The sequence below is a fragment of the Streptopelia decaocto genome (assembly GCF_964273445.1).
Source record: "Streptopelia decaocto genome assembly, chromosome: 5".
Taxonomy (NCBI): Eukaryota; Metazoa; Chordata; class Aves; order Columbiformes; family Columbidae; genus Streptopelia; species Streptopelia decaocto.
This window is the reverse complement of record NC_138659.1, coordinates 15,713,151-15,730,335: the sequence shown is the minus strand read 5'-3', so window position 1 is coordinate 15,730,335 and position 17,185 is coordinate 15,713,151. Positions and strand designations below refer to the sequence as shown.

General features: G+C 40.4%; 1 protein-coding gene across 16 annotated transcripts in view; it reads right to left on the bottom strand.

Annotated features, from left to right (window-relative positions):
- Positions 1-16,888, bottom strand: part of PRRC2C (proline rich coiled-coil 2C) — a 70,773-nt gene extending 53,885 nt beyond the window's left edge. For 13 of the 16 annotated variants that reach the window (XM_082054577.1, XM_082054590.1, XM_082054589.1 and 10 more), the window contains exon 1: positions 16,732-16,878. The gene's annotated coding sequence lies outside the window, so the exon portion shown is untranslated. Of the gene's footprint in view, positions 1-16,018; positions 16,156-16,668 lie in introns of those variants that run through there. The other 3 variants (XM_082054585.1, XM_082054586.1, XM_082054587.1) reach the window with 3 other exon arrangements.
- Positions 16,889-17,185: the final 297 nt, after the last annotated feature.

The following is a 17,185-nucleotide window of genomic DNA, read 5'->3' as shown; positions in this document are numbered from 1 at the left end:
CTTCTGTGAGGAAAGGCAGTTTATCATGAGTTCCTCTGTAAAATGTCCATGACAGAACCTGGCAGATTCCTTTCCTTCAATTCTTCTGTTACTTGCTGGTCCCAGACTTCTACTTATGGTAAGAGTCTACCACAATCATCCTGGAGCATCAGAGGAGAAGGTACTAGGCAGATGATCACCAGGAGCGCATGGGTGGCAAACAAGCTGTCAGGTGTGCATATAACTGTATCTAGTAATACTCTATAATGACAATGCTTGGGTATGCTCACACGCTCTTTCAAATGAGAACTCATATACAGTTTTAATTTTCAGCCCAAGCCTCATCCCAGGCCCAGATTTTGTAAACAAGAAGTAGCTTTGCAACGGTGAGTAATCTAGTTGGTAAAAAAAACAACAAAATAAAAAGATGACTCAGGTCATTTCTTGTACCCCAGTTCACCAAAGCAGTGAAGCCCTAACGGATACAGGCAAAGAATGTAATTTGAGGATGGCTTAAGACAATGTTGAGTTTTAGTCATACTTTCCAATGCCTATACCTCTGGTAGAGATCAAACATGGAAAAACCTAATCATAACACTCTTCTTTACGGAATAAGGCATAATTAATACTTGGACAAATCGTAATTGTAACAATTATTCTCTCTAGAACATTTGATAGCTTAAAAACAGGAAGTAGCGATCATGTTCCCCAATAATGACTTTTTACGTCAAATTTACAAAGATGGTCTGTTTGTTACAGCTGAGCTCTATGCCTTTCACAGTACTAAAATGCATACTGTTTGACAAGTTGTTCCAAAGTTACTCTACAAATGAAAAGAAACGGAATATTTTAAATTAATTAGAAATGCACATTTCTCAGTAATCTGACCTGCAGAAAATAAATCAAGCACTGCAAAGAAGCCAGTCAATACATTCATATTTAACTAAGTTGAGAATCACAGAACGGTTTGGGTTGGAATGCACCCTAAACATCACCTTGTTCCAACTCCCCTGCAATGGCAGGGACACCTTTCACCAGACCAGGTTGCTTAAAGCCCTGTCCAACCTGCCCTTGAATGCTTCCAGGGATGGGGCACCCACAGCTTCTCTGGGCAGCCTGTCTCAGTGCCTCACAACCCTCAAAAGGAAGAAATTCTTCACAATATCTCATCTATCTTCTTTCAATTTAAAGCCATTACCCGTTTTCCTACCACTACATGCCCCTGGTAAAAGTCTCTCTCCAGCTTTCTTGTAGGTACACCTTAGGTACAGAAAGGCTGCTAGAAGGTCTCCCCGAAGCCTTCTCTTTTCCAGGCTGAACAAGCCCAACTCTCTCAAGCTGTCTCCACAGGAGAGGTGCTCCAGCCTTCTGATGATCTTTGTGGTCCTTTTCTGGACTTGCTCCAAAAGGTCCATGCTCCTGTTATGTTGCGGGTCCCAGAGCTGAACACAGTGTTCCAACTCACAGGAGTGGAGCAGAGGGAGAGAATTACTGCCCTCGACCTACTAGTCAAACTTCTTCTGACACAGCTCAGGATACAGTTGGCTTTCTGGGCTGCAATTGAACATTGCTGGGTCATGTTGAGCTTCTTTTAGAACTGATACTGCTTGCCAAGGAAGATACACTTGCAAAATTAGCTTTTAAACCAGGTACTCAAGCCAGGGATGACAAATCCTCCCTCTGAAGAGCCCATCTGGCCCTTATAAACATACCTGCCAGGTCACACATTAAATAAGCACCCAGTGCCATCTAACAACAGTTATACAGAGATAACTGTATATTTTCAAGCCACATGAAATGTATCCAGCTCCAAGACCTCTGCCTTTTCATTCAAACTTCAGTGGTATATGCTACATTCCCACACATAAGCATTGGAATCATTCCCTCTGTAGAACCACCTACAAGGTATTTTAACCTAGGACATGTTTAATTTGTGCATACAATAGATTGGCAAGTACTAGACTCACAAGCAATTCCCAATTTGCCCTGCTGTTTATATTTTTTGTTATTATCAGTAAGGTAGCTGTTAGTCTGAACGTTATTAGTCAAATCCTTAAATGCGAAGTGCTGCTATCCACTAGGTTTAGACTCACTGTCACGTAAGAACATGAGACAGCTGCACATCCCTGAACAGTAGCAACATGTAAAAGATGTCAGAACTGCTTACCAGAATTCAGTAACTACCATGGTAGCGAACAGAAGAACAGGTAGCAGCACAAGCAATAACAGCAGCTGGCTGGGTTCACTGCACTATTAAGTTTAAGGAAGTCAGTATTTCATTTTGAATGACCATAAATTCACTGACCTTTCACTGTGGCCTTAATGTTTTAAGGTTAAAATTATTACTGTAATTTCTGAACCAGACTTCTTTCAGACTGCAAATGGTTGGCCTATTTAGATCCTGCAATGAACAAAGAAGCATGTGTATAGAAATTAGTACAGTAAGTAGCTGCCATAAATTCTAGATATCCTGGTCTCTCTTAAGGAATATTTACTTGTACCCTCTTAGATACTTACAGTTGGTAGAAAAACAAACAGAACACAGTATATTCCAGACTGCAGAACCATATTTTAATGATAATAATAAAAAAAAAAAAAGCAGCAAACAAAAACCCCATACATACCACATAAACCTTTTCCACTAAATTCCTAGCTCTCCTGATCATTTCAGAATTTCCCAAAAAGACTTGTTTAGCATTTAATGACACTAGTTCATATGTCTGTAAACTTTGCATAGTGTTCCATTAGGACCAGCTGCATGCTAGAAGAGATCTTGCCTCCACTTTGGAAAAAAGTGATTCAATAAGGAAGAAAGTATTACATACTTTGAGGTTGCTTTTGAGGACTGGAGTGGTAGATAAGTTTAAAACATCTAACAACTCAGCAACTCTTGTCTGGTTTCCTTCCTTCTCTCCCACAATGTCCATTTCAGTATTTTGTAGTTTTATTTTACGTATGAAAAAATCCAGTTTTACACACATGTGAAAACAGAACAGCATTCTCTGTAAGCTACAGTATTTTGTTGTCTTGGTGAAGAAGTGCAGACAGACACAGAAAGTGGAAGAGAGCTGTGTGAAGTTTAGGTAGAAAGTTAGCTTCTTTATCCAGTTTTTGATAGGGAAAGATCAACTCTTCTTATTACAATGGGAAATAACAATATTCTCTGTGTTACTGTCTTCCAATTAATATGTTTGCGTATGTGTTTGAGGCACAGCATACACCATTCCTCACCTTTGGGAGAAATATTACTATTCCTTGTATTTTTCAGACATACCATCCTAGCTGATGTAAGCACAGATGACCACATGACAAACTCTCTAGATCCATTTTTTATATGTTGTATTATTAAACCTCTAAGCATAAAAAGTCCATATTTTTGCACAAGTGTCAAGAGACTTCAGCAATATTACAGTTATCTTTTATGCAGTCCCATTTCAATAAATCCCATATCCCATGCCTATTTAGCCTAAAAGCACAAAGTCAGGACCGGTAAACTGTACATTAGCTTCACAGGATTCTGAACTCTTAAAAACATTAAGTAAATATTATAATAATTCTCACATTCTCTATTCAATACAGCTGGGATATCTAGTCCCGGCCACCTCCACTCCAAGGGCTATATTTTGGCTAAATTTGCAGGATGAGCTGGAATTATTTAAGGCAACGCATATCATTCCAGACTCAGACCTGCTGAGGATTTCCTAGGACCTTCAGCTTTTGGTACCTCAAATGCTCATCTGTGAAGTGGGAAACATCATAAAAAACACTACATGAAAGTTCATTCATAATGGGACACATTAGCACCTCTCTCAAAACAGAAAACAAGAAACAAAACTAGAAAGACTTTTCATACCCTATTTTGAGCACAGTAAAGAAAGTGGTTAAGGGGCAAAAAACATCATATACGAATGTCATTTGTATCCAGCCATAACTCTGCTTTTCTTGGAATAGCTTTGTTTCTGGCACACTGAATAATGTGGTTCTGTTAAAAAAGAAGTTTTTTTGCCTCATGCTCAAAATCAATGTTAGAGGCAGATGTTCCCAAGTTCAGTGTTATCAATTTCAAAAGAGCACTCTTGATCTCTCAAACAAGCCTTGTGTGCAAAACCCCATATAAATGACATGGCATTAAAAGGAAAGGCTTCATTTCAACTATAAGTCTGGCATGATGATATTACACTTACACCTTTCTAGTGCCCAAAGCATCATTCTGGGACTGAGGTTTTCGGGTCCAATTTTTATAAAACCAAACAAAACAAAGCACCATTTTGGGTATTTGTCCCACTATTAAGAATTCTTAATAGCTTCAGCATTAGTCAGCTTAATACGATGTGAAAACAAGCCTCAAAGACCTCCACTAATACTTAAGTAGAAAAAGGCTCTGTCAAATCAAAATATCTACTAAGAAAAGCTTCTAAGGTCAGGATTTTCCTCTCCCTCCAAGAGCAATTTGCAGCAGTGTTCGTTGTCAAGTAGGTTGTTGCTAAGCAGGCTGAAAATGGCAGTAAAGACTTCAGGGACATTTGAGCTTCTATTTCATGTAGCTCAGACATGGTTCTATGACCTACAAGAATAGAAGCTCTCCAGATCTTCAAAGAGTTCTGGGTAGATCCCACTACAACTCATTCTTGAACAAGATATTTTCTAAGTTTTATTTTCTTATAAAGCCAAGCTAGTATGCATTTCCCTCCCTGTTTTTCTTCACCATCTCTGCATTTTGGGCTCACCAATTTTTAGCAAAGCCTGAAAGAATGTACACAATGCAAAGACCACATTGTTTCTATAAATTCTGTGGAGGTAGGTGGCTGAACAGAAAAAGAAAACCCTTTTAATCACCTTCTCTTCCACACCCATCACCTCAGAGGAAAAACTGTAGCACAGGATAATCCCCGAGGCACTAAACAACCTATAGAGGAGTATTATTAATGGCCACCAAACAGGAGAAGGGGGGGAGGGGGGGGAAAAAAAAAATAAAAAAAAAATCAAAATGAGCTTTGCTCCTTACAACCCAAACACTGTCATGAGAAAAGGCTGTAGCAAAGCAGGCTTTGCTAGTTCTATTATTCTTCAAATTACTCCCCTTTAAAGCCTAAGAAAGTCTTTCCAAAACATTACCAAAACTAGATATGTCAGGTGGAAAACAGATCATGACAGAAGAAAGCCAATTTAGGACATTGTCCCACAAACACATCTTATAAAAATGCAGTCTGCAGATGCCAGAAATGAGCATCCACAAACATGTCTGTATCAGTTTTAAGAGACACCTCACAACAGCCTAAATATAGCTACTAATCTAAGCAATGAAAAACAACCAAAATCAGCCACCCACAAAAAAGTCTACAAAGAAACCAACTTTACCACAAAGCATATGTTATCTACAGAGCAAGCAAATCTTTTGCTGCCTTCAAAAGACTAGAAGGCATCTTGTTGAATTGTTTTCTGTGAGAAATACTAGTCACCAAGAATATGGCCTTCCAATAGAACTACCAACAACAAACCACAGACATCTCAGGGAAATTCTATTAGGAGTCTCTCAAGCCCAACATGGTACTAATAGCACTGACTAACACTTTAAAAATAAACTTTTAGGACACAACCTGCAGCAGAAAAATATTAGCACAGACTAAAATAATCTGTCAGTTCTATTCATTTTTTCCCCAGCGCATTCTCAAGAACAAAAGGAAAAATGAGTTAAGAGCAGCCGGCTGGAGTAAAGAAAAAACCTCACAGGTAAAAGGACAGCAACCATGCAAACCTCAAATTTGTCTCTATCCACCAATTTGAATATATATTTAACTATATGTGCAAGAATATTTCACTTAACATGCGCAGAAATCATATTCCTGTGGAACAGCCCTGACAAAGGAAGCCTGATCCATAGGATCAATCATGATCGACATGTCTTTTTAAATGTGCCCATATAACAAGGAATCAAAAGCCATAGACAGGAGAAACTTATACTGGCAATATAACTGTCAAAAATGTACTAAGTATTTTCATGTGTCACACAGCTTCTTTCTTTAGCTAAGATAATTTCTGATACTTGTACTTTTTCTGAAATCTTCTCAAGTAACCTCAGGTAACAGAGAAGTTATGGTCCCCTCCCCTCACAGACAGAATGATGCCAGTACAGCTAGTTAAGAACTCTTGGAAAAGAAAGGACAGTGTTTCTCTTACTTAGTTTGAGGATTATTTTTACTGCATGTTTATATTCAGAGAAACATATGAAGCTGTTTAGTATTTTGACAAATACTATCTAAACATTACCTAATGCAATACTGTTACCCAGAGATTCAATGCTTTCAGTGTTTATATATGTCTCTTTCTTCCACATTTTACACCAGCAGCCCCATCGGTCTCCCACTTTCTAGTGCAGAAGAGCAGCTGTTCATCAACACAGCTTTTATACTTCCTTTTGCTTTTTACAAGGACAGAAGGAGATAATGTAAAGAGACACTCAAACATAAATGCAAGTATTCTTACGAACAATATCCTGGAATTAGCACGCACCTCCCTAAAAATTTTATTCAGTTCTCAACTATTGTATATGCAGAAGACATAATACCTCTGTCTATTTTAGCTCTATAATTACGCTTTTAAAGTACTCTCCCAGCTGAAGATTCTTTCCAATTTTATATATAAACTGAGTTCTATCACAAGAAGTGATTCAAATCTAAAATGTACAAAGTGCTATCAATGAAACATTTAAATAGTATAAGACTGTCTACAGAAGGCATGTGATAAATTAACAAAGAACAAAAATCCATGTTTTTGCGATGAATGAAGGTAGGTTTTAAAAGTTAAGGCACCTAAAGATGACAAAACAATTGACTACCTTTTTTTAAAACACTTTTTTGTTGTCATCATAAAGAGATGCAAAGCAAGTTCTCTTGAAAATAAAAGGTTCTCTCCAACCTCTGTACAGATTTCTTTTGGCTGTGATAACACTCAATGCGGGTCTTTAAATCCTTATCATTTCAGGCAGAATAAATAGTTAAGAAATGGTTTTAAGTTAAAAAAAAAAAAAAAATTATACGGAAAAAAGCTGGAAGGACAATGCACTGGCACCACCCCTCTCACTGGAAGAGGCTGATGAACTGAAATTAAGTTTCAGTTCAAATTTCAGACCAAAGCCATATCTTTTCAATCTATTTAGGTATATATCTCCTGCTAAAGTCAATGGGAATTAAGCTCCTTCACAGAACCCTACCAGCTAAAGCTCCCACCCTGCGACTCAAACTAGCAGAGTGGCTGGTAACTTTCTACAGATAGTTTCACTGTTACCATTCAGAAACTCACCAGGAACCAGCAACATATTTAACTTTCACTTTGTAGCTACCAAAATACAAACAAGCTCAAGAAGTAGCATTGGGGTTTCCCACTGAAACAAACAAAATTTGTAAGGAGGCAAAACATAACCAAGAAAGGAACAGCCACCCGCAGGCAACCAGCAGTGAATGGGTTCTGGAGTCCAGACACCTGCTAGCCAGCAGCACATGAACAAAGGAAGCTCAGGACCAACTAACAACGCAGCTCTGCTTTTATTTCCAGCAGGGAGAAACATTTCATCAGACTACTGGCTCTTATGTCTTTACATGAAGGTTTTCGCTCTTTCTAGTCAGGTTTCCAGTAAATTTACATCCTCTGTAAAGGAAAGACAATAACTTTGTAAACATAAGTTAAAAAAAAATATTCTATTTTAATTGTAAGTATCAAAGTCAAGTGTCAAACAAGGTCAAATTAAGAAACTCTCTTCAATGTGTTTTGGATCTTCAACCTACAGATGATAAAGGCTCCAAAGCTCTCCCTTCTTGCTTGTCACATTAAACACTATTTTCAGATTTTCAGAAGAAAGCAGTGGTTGAATGTAATTCTTGGAATTATCAGAAGATAGATAATGAAAGAGGGTACAGGGATCACCAGAGAGTTTTAACAAAAAAAGCCTCTACTGTTGCCTACAACTTCCAAGTCTTGAACATATTTACTCATCACTGTACCTCTTTGTTCCACCACTCACACAAAGCCACACATACTCTTCCCCTGAACAACTAAAGTACAGTTGAATAAATTCAAGAGTAACTATACAGCTTATACTAAATTACATACACAAGCTGCTCTCTAAAAATCATCCTACTTAGAATATTTATATCACAATTCTGAACAGAAAATCTAACATTTGCTATGTCAAACAGCAGGACCTTTAGGCACACAATGCTCCTACAGAAATCCTCTCCCATACTTACTCTAGCATTCAAGTACCTTCAAGAAGTGAAATACGCAATGTCTAGACTCAGCCTTAAGTCTCTACTCTTCTACAGAGTCAAAAGAATTGATGACTGGCTTAAAATAGATAGACAGAAATAATTTCAATTTGGCTTCTGAGCTTAGAAAATTTACTTGGGTCATTTCAAACTTCTTTGCAACATGAGGGATACTTCTTTAGATTAACATACTGATGGAATTCACATAAAACCAAATAACAAAAACACTGGACTTAAAGGCTGAATTCATACAGCATAGTTGCACATGCCACAGGCACCATAATATTATGGGAATCAGAAACCTTGTATGCGCCACTAGACCAAAGGCATGTTGGGTTCAGCATTCACCCCTACTGGAACGGACCAGAATGATCCGGGGATAGGCACACCAACAGTAACACTGATCCAGCCTACCTTGCTTCTGTCCTTACAGTCATGGTTTGGGAAGGTTACAGCTTTCCACTGATGACCAAAGTAAATGTGGACTCATGCTTAAAGAAATAGTTCCCTGTACATGTCAGCAAGCTCAATCAGTAATGACTGACAGTGGAATGAGCTTACAATTCTTTTCAGTGCAATTCCCAGTTCGGGTTGAGTCACAACAAAGCACTGATACAAAACTAATCTCACTGATACATGAATGAAAACCTTCGCAAGACTGAAAAGACTACAATCTATGTTATATGAGAAGAACACACTTATTAGACTAGAATTTTACCAGTGGGGTATAGTAACCACATAAACCAGTACGACCTTCAGTGGTACTACAAGCATCTAGCGCTTCACTCGTTCTACATAAACCAGACTAGTACAAAGAAACTTAACACTACCACCACATCTAAAGTAAAAATGACAGACTAATAACTACTAATAAGTGTACTGGATTAGAATAATTCTTTCAAGTACGAGCCCATTTTCAAGTTATCGAAGTACATTTAAGCAGCTTCTTTGCCAGGAAGGATTTTTCAAGATACTCCAGTAGAAACTGACAGTGCGTGCCACACATAAGTCAGAACTAGCACACCATAAAGCTAATGTGCTAACACAACACAGCTATCTTGCCATGTTCTGAAAATCCTGAAATATCACTTAGAAAAATTTAAATGTTTTGCAAGATTATGAAATACATTTCAATTAAAAATATATTTTTTTCTTCTGAAAATGCAAGATCCAAAACTTCTTTGCAGCTCACATTTAAGGCAGGTTATTTTATTCCTTCTTAGCCTGACAATTTCTTTGCAAGTCTTTGTTCGTCACTAAGCATTTATTTTCTTGCAAGACAGATTTTTGATTTTCCAGCTTCATGCAGTTGGTTAAGAAACTTTTTAAAACTGTAGATTTTTAAGTGTGGCAGGAGTTTTGAAGTGCTGGAAGGAATCCAGAACTAGAAAATAAAAAAGAACAATTTCTATACAATTAAATAAGCATCATAATGAGATGTGTTCTCATTACTTCTGAGAACAGAACAATGTAAGTGCTTTCACCCAATTAGCTCTTCAACTTGCAGATGCCAAATGAGATTTTTATTTTCAAGATTTGCAAAAGCATTTATTAAAGAAATTTCCATTATTTAGAAGAATGAGAAAACTTCAAAGCTTTCAAAACTGAATTGCTGTCTATTTAAGAAGATAACAGAATAAATTAAGACAGAAATAAGCCATGTACCTGCTATCAAAATATAGTATTCAAACAGTAGGTTGGTAGGCAGCACTTTTCTCTGAATACAGAAAACTAATGTGACCCATCTTACCTATCAGAAGTATTTTTTAACCGAAAAAGTTACAGCTATTCACTAGGCCTCTTACAAGCTAATTTAGGTCAGTTTATCCTGACCACAGCTGCTCTCTCTAATGGCATCTGTTAATGTTTAAGATCACAAACAGTCCCTTTAAAAAAAATTACAAACACACTTAGCATGCTGTCACAAGTATCACTTTGTTTCTTGCTCCACTGCATCACCTCATTAAGCAGAAGCCTGGAAAGGCAAAAATACTGGCATACCCATTGTCCCCAGGCACACAGAAAGTGACACAGAGAGCTTCCTTAGTGACATCCTGAGCAGCTGTTGCTCTGTCCATCTGAGAACAGGGGAGCAGAAGGGAAGTCCACAGCAGGGCTGCAAAAGCAGCTACAAAACTGATGACATACAGATGTTCCCATGTCTGTTCAAACGGGAGTGCTCAAAATATTCAAACAGTCGGCACTTCTCTGCACTTGCTACATATAGAATTAATTGCATGAAAGAATAATCAGAACTGGTGATGGTGGGTTTGAGGATCTATTTGCAAGAATATAGAAAAGAAGCAGAATTCCTCGCACCCCACAGCAAAATAGTTATGAGCAAGAAGTTTTCACATGTTACCAGATTTTCTCTTATTTCTAAACATCCAGAGCAACAGCCAGTTTCAGCTGCACTTGAGCAGATCTGACTTCAGCTGCAGACTGAGTAGGGCTCATGATCTGTTCTTCTGCAGGCAACTGTCTGGAATGAGCTACCAGAAAAAACAGCTGAGCTGAACAAGCGCTGACTCCTTAAGTCAGTCACAGTGTTTGCTGCAAAACACTTCTTTTTAGAGTTAAAGAATATTTTTAGGAAGCTGAGGAGAGATAATCAATAGGTACATGAATATAGACTAGATTACTGACAGATGAACAGAAGTTGAGGCCATTTAAAAACACCCATTTCTCCACTGTTTCATTATTCCCTTTCATTTTAATACTCTTGCTCCAAAAGCCTTTGCACTTTAGTACAAAGTCTGAAACAAAGTCATTTAAACCAGTGGCATATTTCCAACCTTCCCCAACTCACCCCATGTTGAACTGGACAGTGGAAGAGGGAAGGACAGATTAAGAGACAAATGCAAAGCTATTCCTTACTGTGAATAACTCAAAGAACCTTTTTCGAAACTTCCATTTCCTGCTTCTTCACCACAATTTCCAAGCCAACTGCAGTAATTAACATTTCTTGACAGAGGAATCGACACTTGCAGCATTCTTCCCATTGAACCACAACTCACTCTGAGCAGTTGATTTTTCTCCACATCATGCCCTTCTGCACCTTTCAAGTATCCCTGACCTCAGCTGCAAATAAGCAAAGGTTTTTATGCAAAACTTGGTTTTCCAAAGCTCCTATTCATAGATCAGTCCTTAAGTAACATAAATAGTTATTTCTAAGGGTTCTGACTTCAGAAATCAGTTAGATGTTGCTCTGAAATAATGTTCAAGGTAAGCCCTTCTGTTCATGAGCTCTTTCAGTGTATTTTGGAAGTGCACAAGAAGCAGGGCTACAGGGCTACATTCTCAAAGATTTTCATTCCTCTTCAGAACAGCTATGCCAAAATGAATTCCCTCTTCTCTAGCTATTTTTTCCAACTTTTTTCTGTTCATCTTCTCAATATAGTCATCAACAGTAGGAATCTACAGAACACAAAATTTTAAACAGAGTTCTGTACAATCTTAGCACAATGAAAAAAACTGTTCAAGACCAGTTACTCTAATCAGATATCTAATGACTCGAGCTACTTGTCACCACCTTCAAAACTTCCCGGCTTGCTCAGTACCCAAATTCTGTGTTGCCTGTAACTCCAACCATACTCCCAATCTCACTCATGTATATAAAAAAGAATAATTTCTCCTCTGTATTAAAAGATGTTAGAGCATATTTGGTTTTAAGGCTATCAAAGATACTACCACTGTGATAGCAAGAGCCAGGGTTGCCAAATGTACCAGCTCATAACATACCATTGACAGCATCAATAAAAAACTTCAATCCTGTGCATACAAAGATGGTAGAATTTGCACCTTGGTCTGGTCCAGCTTGAAGAGAGCTCATGGCTGCTCACCGTCTCTTCTACCTGCTGCCTGTTATCCTCTGGATCTCTGGTTACACATTTTTCCCTGTGACTCACTATTTTCTTAGAACAGAGATCATCTTCTTCACTGAAAGAATGCTTAGCATGTAAGAGATGCAGCTGCAAAAACCACACTGACAACAGTTCTGGACAACAGTGGCTGATTACAGTACAGGTCAACTTCAGCCTTCTGCTTTAGACAGGATTCATTTATGTTTCATTAGGAAAAAAAAAAAAGTTATGAGCTAAATTAGGAAAGCCTTATCAGCATACTCAGCTTTCTGCATCTGCCTTTCAGCATTACAGAACCCATTTTCCATGGAAGTTAACTTGCATCTGCCAAATGGCTACAGATGAAGCTTAACATCCTCAGTTGCTCTTGGTTCTCTGTTTTTTCTGCTTGGAAAAACACAATGCCATGTGTCCCCATCTGCTTTTAAGATGCAGTAGGTAAATAATTAAGCCTCAATATATTATCAAAATAAGTATCAAGAAACTTTTATTTGCCCAAATCTAAGTGCATACTACAAAACTCTGTCCATGTGGGTAGCTTGGTTTGTAGCATGAAAAACATCTCCTAACCATGGTGACTCCAGCAAATTAACCAAATAGCTGTATCACAAACCAAAGGCAAATTTTTCTTACTAGAATGCAGCCTTTCCTCCAGACTAATTATACACATTGGCAAAAGAAAATGTTATTGTTTCTCCTCACTAGAACACTTCTGCTGTGCACCTATGTATACCTAGATACAGGAAGCACAGACTGTCCTAAACACTATAATAAAAGCAAGCTCTGTAAATACAATAATTTTCTTTTTCAAAATGAAAGCATCAAAATCTAAAGACAGTGAGGTCCTTCAGTGGAATATATGGTTAGTTTGAAATAGAAGAAATAATTCACTCCTAAAGCATATCAGGTCTTAAATTGGGAGAAAATCATTGGCTTCTCTAAGAAAATGAAGATATTCCTGCACTTTCACCTTAGTTGAAGATTCAAATCAGTTAAATAACATTTCTTTTAACAAGAGTAATGAACTATTACTCCTGCAAACACAATTTAAGTCTACCATCACAATTTTGATGTACAAGTTAAAATTCACAAACACTGAAATCTAGGAATATTACGGTCACATTCTTACAAAATATTCATTATAAAACAAGCTGTGGCTGTTTACATGATTTAACGAGGACAGCCTGAAAAAGTTTGCTTCTCTAAGCTGAAAAAGTTTGATTTGATAGCTTAAGCAAGCAGTGCAGCAAAAAATGGGCAACCCAGCCATTGCTGCGTTTACTACGAAAAACCATTTGGTACCTCTGAGCATGATGAGCTACATCTTCTATTCCAACTAACTAAAATTTGAGTAAAGCTGCCAAGTCACTTAAGAATCAGCTGTACATTGATTTAAAGAGATATTTTAATAGATTCCTCTCAGTCACCTGGCACTGGGTGATGCCACAGTTCTTCAGGCACTACTTGTATATTTGATGTACATTAAAATAAATGGCAGTAATTCCTGTCTCTGATACTGTAATCCCCTGAAAATGGAGCCCACTTTATTTTCAAACACATATCAGTTAAAATTTATCACCTCATACTTCGGATTGAAGATACATAATGTTGATTCTGCACTATAACTTTACCGTTAATCAAGACAGTGTCAGACACATAAAAACATGACCAATGTGAACGATACACAGCTTCTCCCTTTAATACGTGTTTACAATCTGTAACAGACCAGTTCGTTAGCATTTAGTTAGAATGTTATGTAATGGTTGAGGTATTTGTAATAAAAACAGCCTATTTCTGCTAGACTGTTCTTCATAGACATAAAAGCTGTCTTCATCTGATTTTTATTAGGACTTCATCTTCCTTTGCTCTTCATGCATTTTTTAAGACTCCTGTGCACTCCGTTTTTGTTTCACCAACACACACACACTATTATTTCCTCAAACAAATCTCAGCTTTTATTTTCACACCTGCTTTCACCCATGAGAAGTTTCTATGGGGTTTTGTGAAACCCAGACACCCCCAAAAAAATGAGGGCAAGAATGAAGCTGAGTGAAGAAAAAAATTTCTTACAGAAGGTGAACAACTGGTTCTACCAGTAAAAACACCACTGGCAGTCCCATCACTACAAGCCAAACATCCATCCCCAACTAGTGGAAAGGTGGTGTATTTCCAGGGTGGAGGGGTTTTTTTCCCCTCAAACCCTCCATTACTGTATATGGCCTCTGAAGATATCCCACTCTTTCTTCAATCCTTTTTTTTAGCTTACATCTCCAATACGCTGTAAAAGGGTTTATTCCTCTGATGGAGCACACTATGAAAGGGTTTAATCCTTTTGCAAGAGCTACCTTTTTCTTTTTATCTGCACATCTAAGCCTCTTATCCACACCACCCTTATATGGTATTTAGAATAAATTTTCCATCCTCTGTCCACTTTCACATCACTCCTGTTCAGCAGCCTGGAAAATATTCTGCAACAAAGTGACTTGTGCTTTCAGTAACACAGGACACCTGGCTGAAGTCAACCCCATACAACATACCCACTGCTTTGACTTACATTCTTTCTCTTGACATACAGCATTCATTCAGACAGAACAAAACCCTACAGGAGAGCTCCCTTCTGAATTGCATCATCTTTTCCTTGCTCATTTCACTTTCCCTAATAGACTCCAGGATGTGGGGAAACGACCTACAGAAGATGCATACCATAAATCTGTACCATCGAACAAGGACTCCAGCAACCAAATTAAAACCGTTTTGCTGTACAAAAAACTAGGGTTCTTGTTATGACGTCTAAATGAGAGTAAATAAATTTTAAATTGCTACTAAACTGCAAAGAGATATAAAATTTATATTAGCAAGACTCATAGAAGTGACTGTGTATTGATTTATACACATTTTGCAAGCTATTTTTTACCAAAGCAACGTGCATTATGCAGGAAACATATACACTAAGGCAGAGTTCTGGGTGACAGAGACACACAGAGGCCATAACCCCAGTCTCCACATACAAGCATTGGCCTATGAGAGAGCTAAGTTCTCATTTTAAACAGTGACCTCTTAAGCACACATGTCCACCAAAGCAGTCATACTCCTCACACACTGAGCACAATATTGTGAAGGACAAATTACCTTTTCACTGAATATTCACCAAGTTCAAAGAACTCCCAAAACTTCAAGATTCCTTAGTCCCAAGGCGACTATGGCTGAGTTGTACTAAACCACCCCAAAATTAACATCAAAGAGAAATTTTCTAGACTATAGAATACAAAGAAAATTGACAGCCATTCAGCTCCTGGAAGTCAGTATTAAACGGTGATCCTTTTGTTTCTCACTGATGGACAAATGAGATCATGTCCTGTTTCCTCCGCACTCTGAAAAGCAGTTTCTTCTCTGAGCTGAGCTCTTAAGACTAGACAATGGGTAGGCCCAATACCTCAATTCAGAAGAAATAAAGCTATTAAAAATTAAAGTTCTGTTCCTTCATTTGGAAATAATATTAGTTTCTACCAACATGCCCATCTGATGTCAATGAAAAACGGTCCTTACTCAATGATACAGAGTTCGAGACCTTTCACAAAGAACACAAGCTTACAAAACATACATAAGAGACATAAAAAAGAAAAAACATTCAATGCCCAGTGCCACACTCTCATGGGTGGTCCCCTTCCCCATAAAGAGGGCCTGAACCAGAAGCTCTCTGGGCCATCTTCAGCCCCAAGATTTTCAGTCCCTGCATTGCTCCATGATGGCTCCCATTACACCCACTGCATTATGCCCACTGCAGACAAGCTACCTGAATTTTAGCCATGTCATCTACCCATGCTCTCACCATCCTCTAAGCGCTATCAAGAACACCTCTGACTCTGCTCACCCCACCCCTACAGATCTCTTCCCTAGGAGCAGAAACAACAATACCTCTTAATCAGGGCTTTGCTTAGTCCTATGTCAAATAACCCAGAAGGAGCCTTTTACTGTGCACCTCAAGAACTGTAGATGAATATTTCAGAATTAGAAAACCTAAGCACCGCGCCCTGCGTGTGCCTCCAGCATCCCGTAAGAAAAGGCTCCCTTCCCCCCCGCGTTTCTGGGGAAAGAATCACAGCCACAGAGCGAGCACAACCGCACGAAGGGGATGGCGCGTCTTCCGAGTAATCTCCCCCGAGACCTGGAACCGTTAAAAAAAATGGGGGGGACACACGACAGGAAAGAGCGCGGGCGAAGAAAGCACAGCCGCAAGAGCGGCCCTCAGCCGCCTTTACCGCGGCAGCCCCCTCCCGCCACCCCCGTGGGAGGCCCGGCGCCGTGCCCGGCGCGGGGTGCGGCCGGCCCCAGGCGGGGATGCGTTGCGGCGCGGCCCAGAGGCGCGGTAAGGCTGAGGCCCGGCCTGCCCGCCCGCCGCAGGCCCAGCGCCGCGCCGCTTCCCTCCGCCGGGCCGCGGCGAGCAGCGGGGCGCCTGCCCCCGGGGGCACCCCCTTCCCTGCTGGCCACAGGCCCGCCGCCGCCAGGCCGGCCGGAAGCCGCCCCCGCCCGGGGCCATGCGGCGCAGGCCGCTCGTCCGCTCCTACCGGTGCCGGTCCGCGCTGCAGGCCGGCGGGGCGCCACGGGTAAGCGGAGGCGCCGCCGTTTACCTAGCGCGCAGAGCGGCGGGCCGGCGCTCTGGCCTCCCCGGGGCTCACCGGACTCGGCGAGGCCGCTCTGCTCCCGGCGCCGCGACGCCGCCGCCGCCTCAGCCGCTTCCACACAGGGGCCAAGATGGCGGGCGGCCAAGCCGGCGCCAACGACGTCTGACCTCACCGCGCCGCGCGCGCGCACCCGCCTGCCGGCCCCGCCCCGGCGCCGCCGCTCACGTGGCCACGCCGTGCCGCAGTCGGGCGGGCGCGCGGCGGCGCGCTCTGCGCCCCCTGGCGGCGCGGGGTGGTGGGTGGTGCTGCCCCAGGCGTGGTGACCGGCAGCTCCGAGCACCCGCTGCCGCCGTCGGGAGGGGGCTGGGAACATGCTCTGTCGAAGGGCAGGCGTTGCAGCCCGAGCACAAACGGGCAGCGCCCACCCGCTGGGTTTGCAGGAAAATCCCCAGATGAGAGC